This window comes from Hemiscyllium ocellatum, chromosome 26 (assembly GCF_020745735.1).
Source record: "Hemiscyllium ocellatum isolate sHemOce1 chromosome 26, sHemOce1.pat.X.cur, whole genome shotgun sequence".
NCBI classification, from domain to species: domain Eukaryota; kingdom Metazoa; phylum Chordata; class Chondrichthyes; order Orectolobiformes; family Hemiscylliidae; genus Hemiscyllium; species Hemiscyllium ocellatum.
Window position 1 is genome coordinate 12,513,216 of NC_083426.1, and position 10,910 is coordinate 12,524,125.

Genomic DNA, 10,910 nt, shown 5'->3' on the forward strand with positions numbered 1-10,910 from the left:
AGAAAAAGAGTAGCAAGGCAGTGCAGGTGTCCCCTGCAGTCATCTCCCTCTAAAACAGGTGTACTGTTTTGGATACTATTGGGGGAGATGGCTCACCAGGGGAGGGCAGCAGTTGCCAGGATCATGGCACCATGGCAGGCACTGCTGTTCAGATGGCGAGAAAAAGACTTGTAGGGCTATAGTCACAGGGAATTCTATTGTGAGGGGAGTAGATAGGCGGTTCTGTGGCCGAAAACAGGACTCCTGGATGGTATGTTGCCTCCCAGGTGCTCGGATCAGGGATGTCACCGATCGGCTGCAGAGTATTCTAAGAGGGGAGGGTGAACAGCCAGTTGTCTTGGTGCATATAGGCACCAACTATATAAGTAGAAAATGAGATAAGGTCTTGAAAGAAGAATTCAGGGAGCTAGGAGAGAAGTTAAAGAGAAGGACCTCAAAGGTTGTGATCTCAGGATTACTACCAGTGCCACGTGCTAGCCAGCGTAGAAATGAAAAAATAGGCAGATGGACACGTAGCTTGAGGGATGGTGTAGGAGGGAGTGGTTCAGATTTGTTGGATATTGGGACCGGTTCTGGGGAAGGTGGGACTATTACAAAATGGACAGCATACATCTAAACCAGACCGGAACCAATGTCCTTGGGGGAGTTTTTGCTACTGCTGTTAGGGAGGTTTTAAACTAATGTGGCAGGGGGCTGGGAACCAGAAAAGAAAACAAGTAGGCAGCGAGGTGGAGACTGGAAGGATCATGAAGATAGCATTAATAAAAGGGAAGAGTAGGCAGAGAGCAGACGAGCGCAAACAAACTGGTGGCCTGAAATGCAAGGAGTATAGTGTGTAAGGCAGATGAACTTAGGGCTTGGATTGGTGCCTGGGAGTATGATGTTTTTGCAATCACAGACATTTAGTTGAAGGAAGGGCATGATGATTGGCAACTAAATGTTTCAGGATATAGACGCTTCAGACAAGACAGGGAGGGAAGTAAAAGGGGGGTGGGGTGGAGTTGCATTGCTGATCAAGGGTGATATCACGGCTGTGCTAAAGGAGCACACTATGGAGGTCTTGGGTAGTGAGACATTATGGGTGGAGCTGAGAAATAAGTAGGGTGCAGTCACACTGTTGGGGCTGTATTATGGGCCTCCCAGCAGTGAGCGTGAGAAAGAAGAACAAATAGGTAAACAGATTATGAATAGATGTAGAGGCAATAGGGTAGTGGTGATGTGAGATTTTAATTTTCCCAACATTGACTGGGATACACTTAACGTCAGAAGTCTGGATGGAGTAGAATTTGTAAGAAGTGTCCAGGGGAGTTTTCTAAAGCAGTATGCCAATTGTCCAATGAGGAAAGGGGCCATATTTGATCTGGTATTGGGGAATGAGCCAGGATAAGTGGTAGAAGTTGAGGTGGGTATTTATTTGGGAACTGTGACCACAATTCTGTAAGTTTTAGAATACTCGTAGATAAAGAAGAGAGTGGTCCTCAGGGATGAGTACTAAACTGGGTCAAGGCCAATTATATCAAAATTAGGCAGGCGCTCAGAAATGTGGATTGGACACAACTATTTGAAGGGAAGTCCACATTTGAGATGTGGGAGGCTTTCAAAGATTGGCTAAAGATAGTGCAGGATAGGCATGTCCCGTTGAAGGCAAAGGATAGGAAGAGCAAGATTTGTGAATTGTGGATGACAGGAGGAATTGTACAACTAGCCAAGAGGAAAAGGGAAGCATACATGAGGTCTAGGTAGCTGAGGACAGAATGGGCCCTGGAGGAATATCGGAAGAGTAGGACAAGTCTTAAATGAGGAATCAAACGGGCTAAAAGGGGTCATGAAATAACTTTAGTGAGCAGAATTAAGGAGAATCCCAAAGCATTTTATTCTTATGTAAGAAGCAAGCGGGTAACTAGAGAAAGATTTGGACCACTGAAGAATAACGAAGGAAGGCTGTGTGTTGAACCTGAGAGATTGGGTGAGATTCTAATGATTACTTTGCATCAGTGTTCACTGAGGAGAGGAACATGATGAATGTTGAAATTAGAGATAGAAGTTTGATTAGTCTGGATCATGTTGACATAAGTAGGGAAGATGTGTTAGGTAGGCTAGAGGTTATTAAGGTGGACAAATCCCCAGGACCGGATGGGATCTATCCCAGGTTGCTGAGGGAGGTGAGAGAGGAATAGCTGGGCCCTGACAGAAATCTTTGTAGCATCCTTAAATACAGGTGAAGTGCCGAAGAACTGGAGGGTTGCTCATGTTGTCCCCATGTACAAAAAGGATAGTACGGATATTCCGGGTAACTACAGACCAGTGAGCCTGACGTTGGTGGTGGAAAAATTACTGGAGAAGGTACTGAGTGATAGGATCTATTTATATTTTGAAAAGAATGGGCTTATCAGTGATAGGCAACATGGTTTTGTATGGGGGAGATCGTGCCTTTCCAACTTTATAGAGTTCTTCGAAGAAGTGACCAAGATGATAGATGAAGGAAAGGCTGTTGATGTCATACACATGGACTTCAGTAAGGCATTTGATAAGGTTCCCCATGGTAGACTAATGGAGAAAGTGAAGTCATATGGTGTGCAGGGTGTTCTAGCTAGGTGGATAAAGAACTGGTTGAACAACAGGAGACAGAGAGGATTTGTTGAAGGGAGTTTCTCGAAATGGAGAAAGGTGACCAGTGGTGTTTGACAGGGATCAGTGCTGGGGCCACAGTTATTTGTAATATCCATAAATGATCAGCAAGTTTGCAGATGACACGAAGGTTGGTGGAGTAGCAGAAAGCATAAGGGACTGTCAAAGAATACAGGAGGATATAGATAGACTGGAGAGTTGGGTGGAAAAGTGGCAGATGGTTTTCAATCCAGACAAATGTGAGGTGATGCATTTAGGCAAGACTAATTCTAGAGTGAATTTTGCAATGAACGGAAGGGCCTTGGGAAAAGTTGATGGGCAGAGAGATCTTAGACTGCAGGTCCATTGTACCCTGAAGGCTGCTGGACAGGTGGATAGAGTGGTCGAGAAGGCATATAGTACACTTGCCTTCATTGGACAGGGTATTGAGGAGAAGAGCTGGCAAGTCATGTTAACATTGTACACGACATTGGTTCAGCTGCATTTGGAATACTGTGTACAGTTCTAGTCGCCACATTACCAAAAGAATGTGGACACTTTGGAGAGGGTGCAGAGAAGGTTTACGAGGATGTTGCCTGGTATGGGAGGCGCTAGCAATGAAGAAAGGTTGAGTGGTTAGATTTATTTTCGTTAGAAAAAAGGAGATTGAGGAGGGACCTGATTGAGGTTTACAAAGTCATGAAGGGTATAGAAGGGTGGATAGATACAAGCTTTTTCCCAGGGTGAAGGATTCAATAACGAGAGGTCACACTTTCAAGGTGAGAGGTGGAAAGTTTAAGGTGGATCCACGCGGCAAGTACTTCACACAGAGGTTGGTGGGCGTTTAGAATGTGTTGCCAGCAGAGGTGGTAGAGGCAGGCATTTAAGTTGCGTCTGGATAAATGCATGAGTAGATGGGGAGTAGAGGGATACAGCTGCTTAGGAATAGACCGATAGGTTCAGACAGTACATTTGGATCGGCTCAGGCTTGGAGGGCTGAAGGGCCTGTTCGTGGGCTGTAAATTTTCTTTGTTCTTTCTTTGTTCTTCTTTATCCTATCTACCTGCGACCTTCAAGGAGCTATGAACCTGCATTCCAAGGTCTCTTTGTTCAGCAACACTCCCTAGCACCTTACCATTAAGTGTAAAAGTCCTGCTCAGATTTGCTTTCTCAAATGAAGCACCTCACATTTATCTGAATTAAACTCCATCTGCCACTTCTCAGCCCACTGACCCATCTGGTCAATATCCTGTTGTAATCTGAGGCATCCCTCTTCGATGTCCACTGCACCTCCAATTTTGATGTCATCTACAAACTTACTAACTGGACGTCTTATGCTCGCATCCATTCTTGTAGCACTCCACTGGTCACAGGCCTCCAGTCTGAAAAACAGCCCTCCACCACCACCCTTTGAGCCAGTTCTGCATCCAAATGGCTAGTTCTCCCTGTATTCTATGAGAGCTAACCTTGCTAACCACTGTGCTCCGTTGTGACAATATATTGTGATCGCTCTTCCCAAAATTCCCATCACGTGTTTCTCTGTCCATAAAGCACGTGAAACTAAGGAGTCAATATTTCAGAAATTTAACTGGGAAGAAATGCGTAACATAAACAGATATATTTTAATCATCTACATTCCATGGGGAACCTTGTCGAAAGCCTTACTGATGTCCAGATAAATCACATCTACTGCTCTGTCCTCATCAATCCTCTTTGTTACTTCTTCTTCTCTGTTATTTCACTGGGTTTTGTTCCCTGAGTATTTGAGGCTGTGCAGTAATATTGATGATGTTGCTGTGTGAAGGATTGACAATGTAGATCCAGTTTATTAGTGTAAGAGATCTTTGAATCTTAAGATGGCATCTTCTCAGACCATGTGTAGTGAATGGGGAGGGATCCTCGGGCAGACTCACAGGAGACTGTCACTGAACCTCCAGAACATGAGACATTTGTTGGGGATAAAATTCCAAGTTGGTGAGTGGAGACAGCTTCTGTGGGAAAGAAACAACTATTGAGAAATTGAATGATACCGAAACATCAAATACTCCCAAAACTTTGTCAAGTTTCTTCCGGGATTAAATAACGACCAGTCATCTCAACAAAGAGTAATAAAAAATATCACTGAGACCTTTACCGTCAGAGATGTGCAGCTTTACAGTAAACATTGGGTCAAGGGCAGGAGGCTCAACCCCACATCTGTACCATCCTGCATTTCCCCATTAAAAATTCTTCAGTGTGACAAGAAATATTCCTTGTGTTTGGTTATCAGTGATTGATGTTCTGGCCAATTTATTGTTGCTAGAACATCAGAACAACGACTCCAAACGTGACTCCAATGTTTAATATTTGATTGGTACCACTGTGCTCCGTCGTGACAATATATTATGATCGCTCTTTCCAAAATTCCCATTATGTGTTTCTCTGCCCATAAAGCACCTGAAACTGAGGAGTCAATATTTCAGAAATTTAACTGGGAAGAAATGCATAACATAAACAGATTCATTTTAATCAGCTACATTCCATCCAGTATGTGATGAAGGTAATCATTAATATAAATGCTTATCAGAGCCTCAGGGTGTTCCAAATTCCCAGGGAATGATTGAAACAGTCGGGATATTTTCTTATCCCACTGGTCGAGCTTTGGGTCAATCTTGAAATTGGGTTTGTGCTGCCCGCTGTGGGCTCTAACTCCACCGTGTGTGACATCATCAAAATGTTGCCCCGCCCCCCTGGAGAGCAGCCTGAGTGACAGGCCTGGATTGGAGTCGGCTCGGGATCAATGTGAAGGAGGGTACAAGTGCTGAAGGGTCCTTACTTCGACTGGAGAAGGAGGGTTTCATCCAGAGAGGAGAGGGGAGTGTGTGGACTCATAGCAGGCTCAGGAGCTGCATTTTCAGGGCTCAAGGGGCAGATACAACAGGTGACCCAGGAAGATGATGAGAGACCTCAAATGGGAGAGGAAGAGAATTAAAGTTCAGCAAAGGATGGTTCACGATGGGAGAGAGAGATCAATGTGAAGGATCTTGAGGGCAGAAAAGGCAGGATTGTTGTCAGTGTACAGATAGTAAAATAATAGCAGTAATTTACTGATTATTCTCTCCTCTCCTGTGAACAATGTGCCCCTGAGTCTTGAAATTCCCCATCTCAGGGAAAAGACAACTGCCATCAACTCTATCTATATCTCTCAGTCTTTTATACACTTCTATCAGGTCACTTCTCAACTTCCTACGCTCTTCTGAACTCCAGCAAGTCCAAGCCCAAGCTATATACAACATGCAACTAAAGATGTTTCACGAGAGATAATCCTGTATCTTAGATTTAATCCAACCACCATTAAATATCATGGACTAACCCTATTTACTGCTCATCAACACTGAGTTTGTCTTCTGCCAGGGACGTCAGAGGGCATCCTTCCCCACATGATATCAGTGGCTCAGATTAATGCCAGCATGATGGATTGGTGGTGGCAAATCTACCCAAGATAGCCCAGATCATATCCGGCATTATAAGATTGAAGACTTCCTTCTCAGCAGCAATCCTTGACCATAATAGAGCAATCAATCAGAAACACACTTCTGAAAAGTATTGTAAGTGTTTTCCATCATGACCTTAGTTCCAGTTAAGTGCCCTATTCAGAACTTGACTAAGAAATGGTCCTTTCTCATTCTCACTAATGCTGTGTGTCAGGGTTGCAACTGGATCATGGCAGCCACTTTTAAAGATGGCACCTATCTCTTGAATTGGGAAACACACTCTGTAATTCTAAGACACCCTGTATTCTTGTCCAAAATCAATTCTCCCTGGTCCTTTACTTAAACCTTTAGCATCAACGTCTTGAGCTGTTCCATTGTTCTGCCTTTCTTTCCCTTCAAAGTTTACCCAATCGTAAGGTGTTCCTTATTTCTGAAGTCTTTGACAGCTCTCACCCTCATTTATCTTCTTTTCTGAAGCTGGCAGGTCATCCTGTGAGTTTATCAATTCCTGGCATCAGGTACCTCTAAATGATTCCCACTGTGCTGCCACTGTGGTGTGAGATGAGGTTGACCATGGAACGGAGGTCTGCACTATGGTCTTCCTGTACGTCTCTCTAAGGCTCCGTTTGGCCCTGTCCCTGTAGTATTCAATTAGTTGGCCGTCCTTATCTACTCTGATAGTAATCTGGAGACAGTCACAGTAAAGCAATTCCAACTCTTTATTCACATAATATATATGACAGCAATCTAATACAGAGAGCTGCTTCTCCATCTCAGATTCTCTCTCTGAGTGTTCTCTCAATATCATAATTAGATCCTCAGTTACCCCACTAACTGACTGACATTACTCATTTTCTCCACTTCCTTCTCAGATACTAGAAAGTAGATGAACTCCTACTTCCCCAGATTAAACTGTACCTTCCACACAGATTTAGCCATTGACTCTCTAGGTCCTTATGTACCTCGGGGTTCTGAATTGGATGATCAGAATGAATGGGGGAGCAGTGTCAAAGCGCCGAATGGCCCACTCCTGCTCCTATCTTCAATGTTTCTACAGACATTGCTGCTCGCCCTCTCCCCCCACCCCCCACACAATTTACATCCTGGAATGGCTGGGTGATCCACTGCTGCCTTTGCTGTGAAGTTGATCAGTGACTCGAATGGCCCCAATTTGAAATGAAGGCCACTCAGATCTTGATGCTGCAGCTACAGCAAGGATCAAGAAGCCTGACGCTATTCCGAACAAATAATCCACTTGATGTGTCATTTGTAACTTCAGAAAGATTTCAGAAATTTCTCACATAGTTGGTTAAATAGTGTGTTTCATCCTGAGGACATGGAAGGATTGATATAAATACAAGCTTTTTTTCTTTACGATATCTGTGAGCAATGTTTTTCTGAAATACTTACAAGGTGCTCAGAATAATTATAAATTAATATCATTATAAATTAATTATAACCTTCACCTTATATTGTCTTGTAGACTACACTGTGACCGAAACAGCACAAACTCCCAAAGAATGAAGACCACCCAACAGACCACATTCCAGACAGTGGGAATGCAGAAACTCTCCCTCCAATGCCATTCTTATTTCATTCTTTGGTTTCTCGAGCAGTCTTTAGTCACAATGTCCTGCTTCAATTTTCTTTGATAATTGAGGGAACATATGGCTTGAAATTGTGTTGCTGGAAAAGGTCAGGCAGCATCCAAGGAGAAGGAGAATCGACGTTTCGGGCATAAGCCCTTCTTCAGGAATGAGGAAAGTGTGTCCAGCAGGCTAAGATAAAAGGTAGGGAGGAGGGACTTGGGGGAGGGGCGTTGGAAATGCGATAGGTTGAAGGAGGTCAAGGTGAGGGTGATAGGCCAGAGTGGTGGTGGAGGCGGAGAGGTCAGGAAGAAGATTGCAGGTTAGGAGGGCGGTGCTGAGTTCGAGGGATTTGACTGAGACAAGGTGGGGGGAGGGGAAATTAGGAAACTGGAGAAATCTAGGTTCATCCTTTGTGGTTGGAGGGTTCCTAGGCGGAAGATGAGGCCTACTGTGGAACATATCCCTTGGGTAATCTGCTTCAAACTGATCGCTCTCCAACTCTGATTCTAAACATTTCTCATTCTTGCATGAGGAGAAACACGTTAGAACCCACTGCTTTTCGAAAGTTCACTTTACACCACTTCACTTTTACAAAAGACCTACATTAGGACCTGTTTTCGCTAAATGAAAGAAATCCAGAGAGGATTATTGTTTTCATGCAAAAAGGTGAATTTTTTCCCAAATAAATGAATGTTTCTTCACTTTACACCATTTTGGCTTTCGAAGAGTTTCATAGGAACGCTCTACTTTGGAACAGCAGGGGATGCCTGTATTTTGATTGACTTATTGTTGTCACATGTACCGAGACACAGTGAAAAGTGTTGTTTTGTGTGCTGTGTAGGCGGATTGTACCATACGAAGTGCATCATGGGAGCAGAACACAGTGCAGAATACAGTGTTACAGCCATAGAGAAGGTGCAGAGAGAGAGAGGTCAACACTAACATGTGAGAGGTCAGTGCAAAAATCTGATAACAGTGGGAAAGAAGCTGTTCTTGAAAGTACTCAGACATGCATTCAATCTTTTATATCCTTTGCCTGAAGGAAGACGGGTGAAGAGAGTTTAACCGAGTTTGGGAAGGGTCTTTGATTATATTGGTTGCTTCCCTGAGACATCAGGAAATAAAGAAGGAGTGAATGGATGGGAGGCTGGTTTGTGTGATGGACTGGGCTATGGTCATGACTCTCTGTAGTTTCTTAAAGTCTTGGACAGAGCATTGTCACACCACACTGTGATGCATCTGGATAGGATGCTTTCTAAGGTACTTTCTATTTCAATCTCTGTCCTTCCCTTAGGACCCAAACCACAGCTGGTGACAGCGGTCTCTGCACAATGTGACACCCTCTTTAACCACAAAGGGATTTCCTGAGTCACTTCCTCTTGCCTCAGTTGTTGCCATGGTTCAGGCGACCGCACATACCAGCTGTGCTTTGTTCTACAAGGCAGCAGAGTGAGGGCAGGTTTGCTTTCAGTTGTATTATCTCTCTAATACAGGGACTAATATCGGTAATATAATTACGGTATGATCTGCCTGTAGGGAACACAAAACAGCAATTGACACATGTACCGAACTACAGTGAAAATGACAATAGATACATCAAAATATATGAAATTAAATAAATCAGATAAATAAAGCCTGAAATCAGCAGGGAAATGGCTGCCCCAGCAAGCATGAAGACTAATTGCTCACTGGGAGAGCTTGCAGCTACTGTGGGTTGCTACAGCCTAGTTTGCGGGCACTCTCTACTCTGCAGGCACCCTGCCTCTATTCCTGATGAAGGGCTTTTGCCCGAAAAGTCGATTTTCCTGCTCCTCGGATACTGCCTGACCTGCTGTGCTTTTCCAGCATCACTCTAATCTAGACTCTGGTTTCCAGCATCTGCAGTCCTTGTTTTTACCTAGTTTGTGTCTGGAGTTGGAAATGTTGGCCTCAGAAGGTGTATGTTCTCCTTCATGGCATGCAATGCTTTGATGTTGAAGTAATTTTCTCAGAGTAGCCCTGGCATCTTTGAGTTATAAATTGATAACTTGTTCCCTTGATGTTTTTACTGAGCTGTAAGGAACACAGAAAAGTACCTTCGAGCAGTTATTTCTGGACTGTTTTTCACTTAATCTTATCCTCTGAACCTCCGCTGAACCCCCTCCACAATTTTTCTCATCTTCCACTGTCACCCTCGTTATATCTTGCTCTAACTGCTCCAATTTGGATAATCAAACTCACTATCAATAATTCTCTGGTATTTGCCAGTCCTATTCTCGCTCCTGGTTTTACTTAAGGACTATTCCACATGTATTTACCCAGATGTTGTAGACTACTGCAGTCAATGAGCTGTTTGTAGAGCCAGAACATCTCTGCAGGTGCTATAGAATCATGGAGATGTACAGCGCGGAGACAGACCCTTCGGTCCAATTTGCCCGTGCCGACCAAATATCCCAACCCAATCTCGTTCCACCCGCCAGCACTCAGCCCATATTCCTCCAAATCCTTCTTATTCATACACCCATCCACTTGCCTTTTAAATGTTGTAATTGTATCAGCCTCCACCACTTCCTCTGGCAGTGCATTGCCCTCACACACTGCCGTCTGTATGAAAAGATTGCCTCTTAGGTCCCTTTTATATCTTTCCCCTCTCATCCTAAACCTATGCCCTCCAACTCTGGACTCTCCGAACCCAGTAAAGACTTTGTCTATTTATCCTATCTATGCTCCTCATGATTTTATAAACCTCTGTAAGATCACCCCTCAGCCTCCGATCCTCCAGGGAAAACAACCTGAGCCGATTCAGCCTTTCCCCATAGCTCAAATCATCCAACTATGGTAACATCCTTGTAAATTTTTTTCTAAACCCTTACAAGTTTCACAACGTCCTTCTGAAAGAAAGGAGACCAGTCTTACCTTTTTTGACCTGTTCAAAGTCTGTCCTATTTAGCATGTTGCTAGTGCCACTTCTATGGTAGAAGTTATTGTCAAGGTGGGAACGCAGGACATCTTCCCCAGGGCTGTGCTGTGGTTACTCTACCTAATACTGTCATGGATAGATGCATGTACAGTTGATAGGTTGGAAAGGGTGAGGGCAAGTGTGTTTTTCCTCTTGTTGATTCCCTCACCACTTGCCACAGATCCAGTCCAGCAGCCATGACCTTTAGGACCTGACCAGCTCAATCAATAATGTTGTTGCTGAGCCTCTTTTGGTGATGGATACTGGAACCCGCCCCCACCCAGAGTATAGTTTGTACCCTTG

The 10,910-nt window shown here is 44.0% G+C and overlaps 1 pseudogene; it reads right to left on the reverse strand.

Annotated features, from left to right (window-relative positions):
* Positions 1-4,323: 4,323 nt before the first annotated feature.
* LOC132828086 (uncharacterized) lies at positions 4,324-10,601 on the reverse strand (annotated as a pseudogene).
* Between the last annotated feature and the right edge of the window lie 309 nt (positions 10,602-10,910).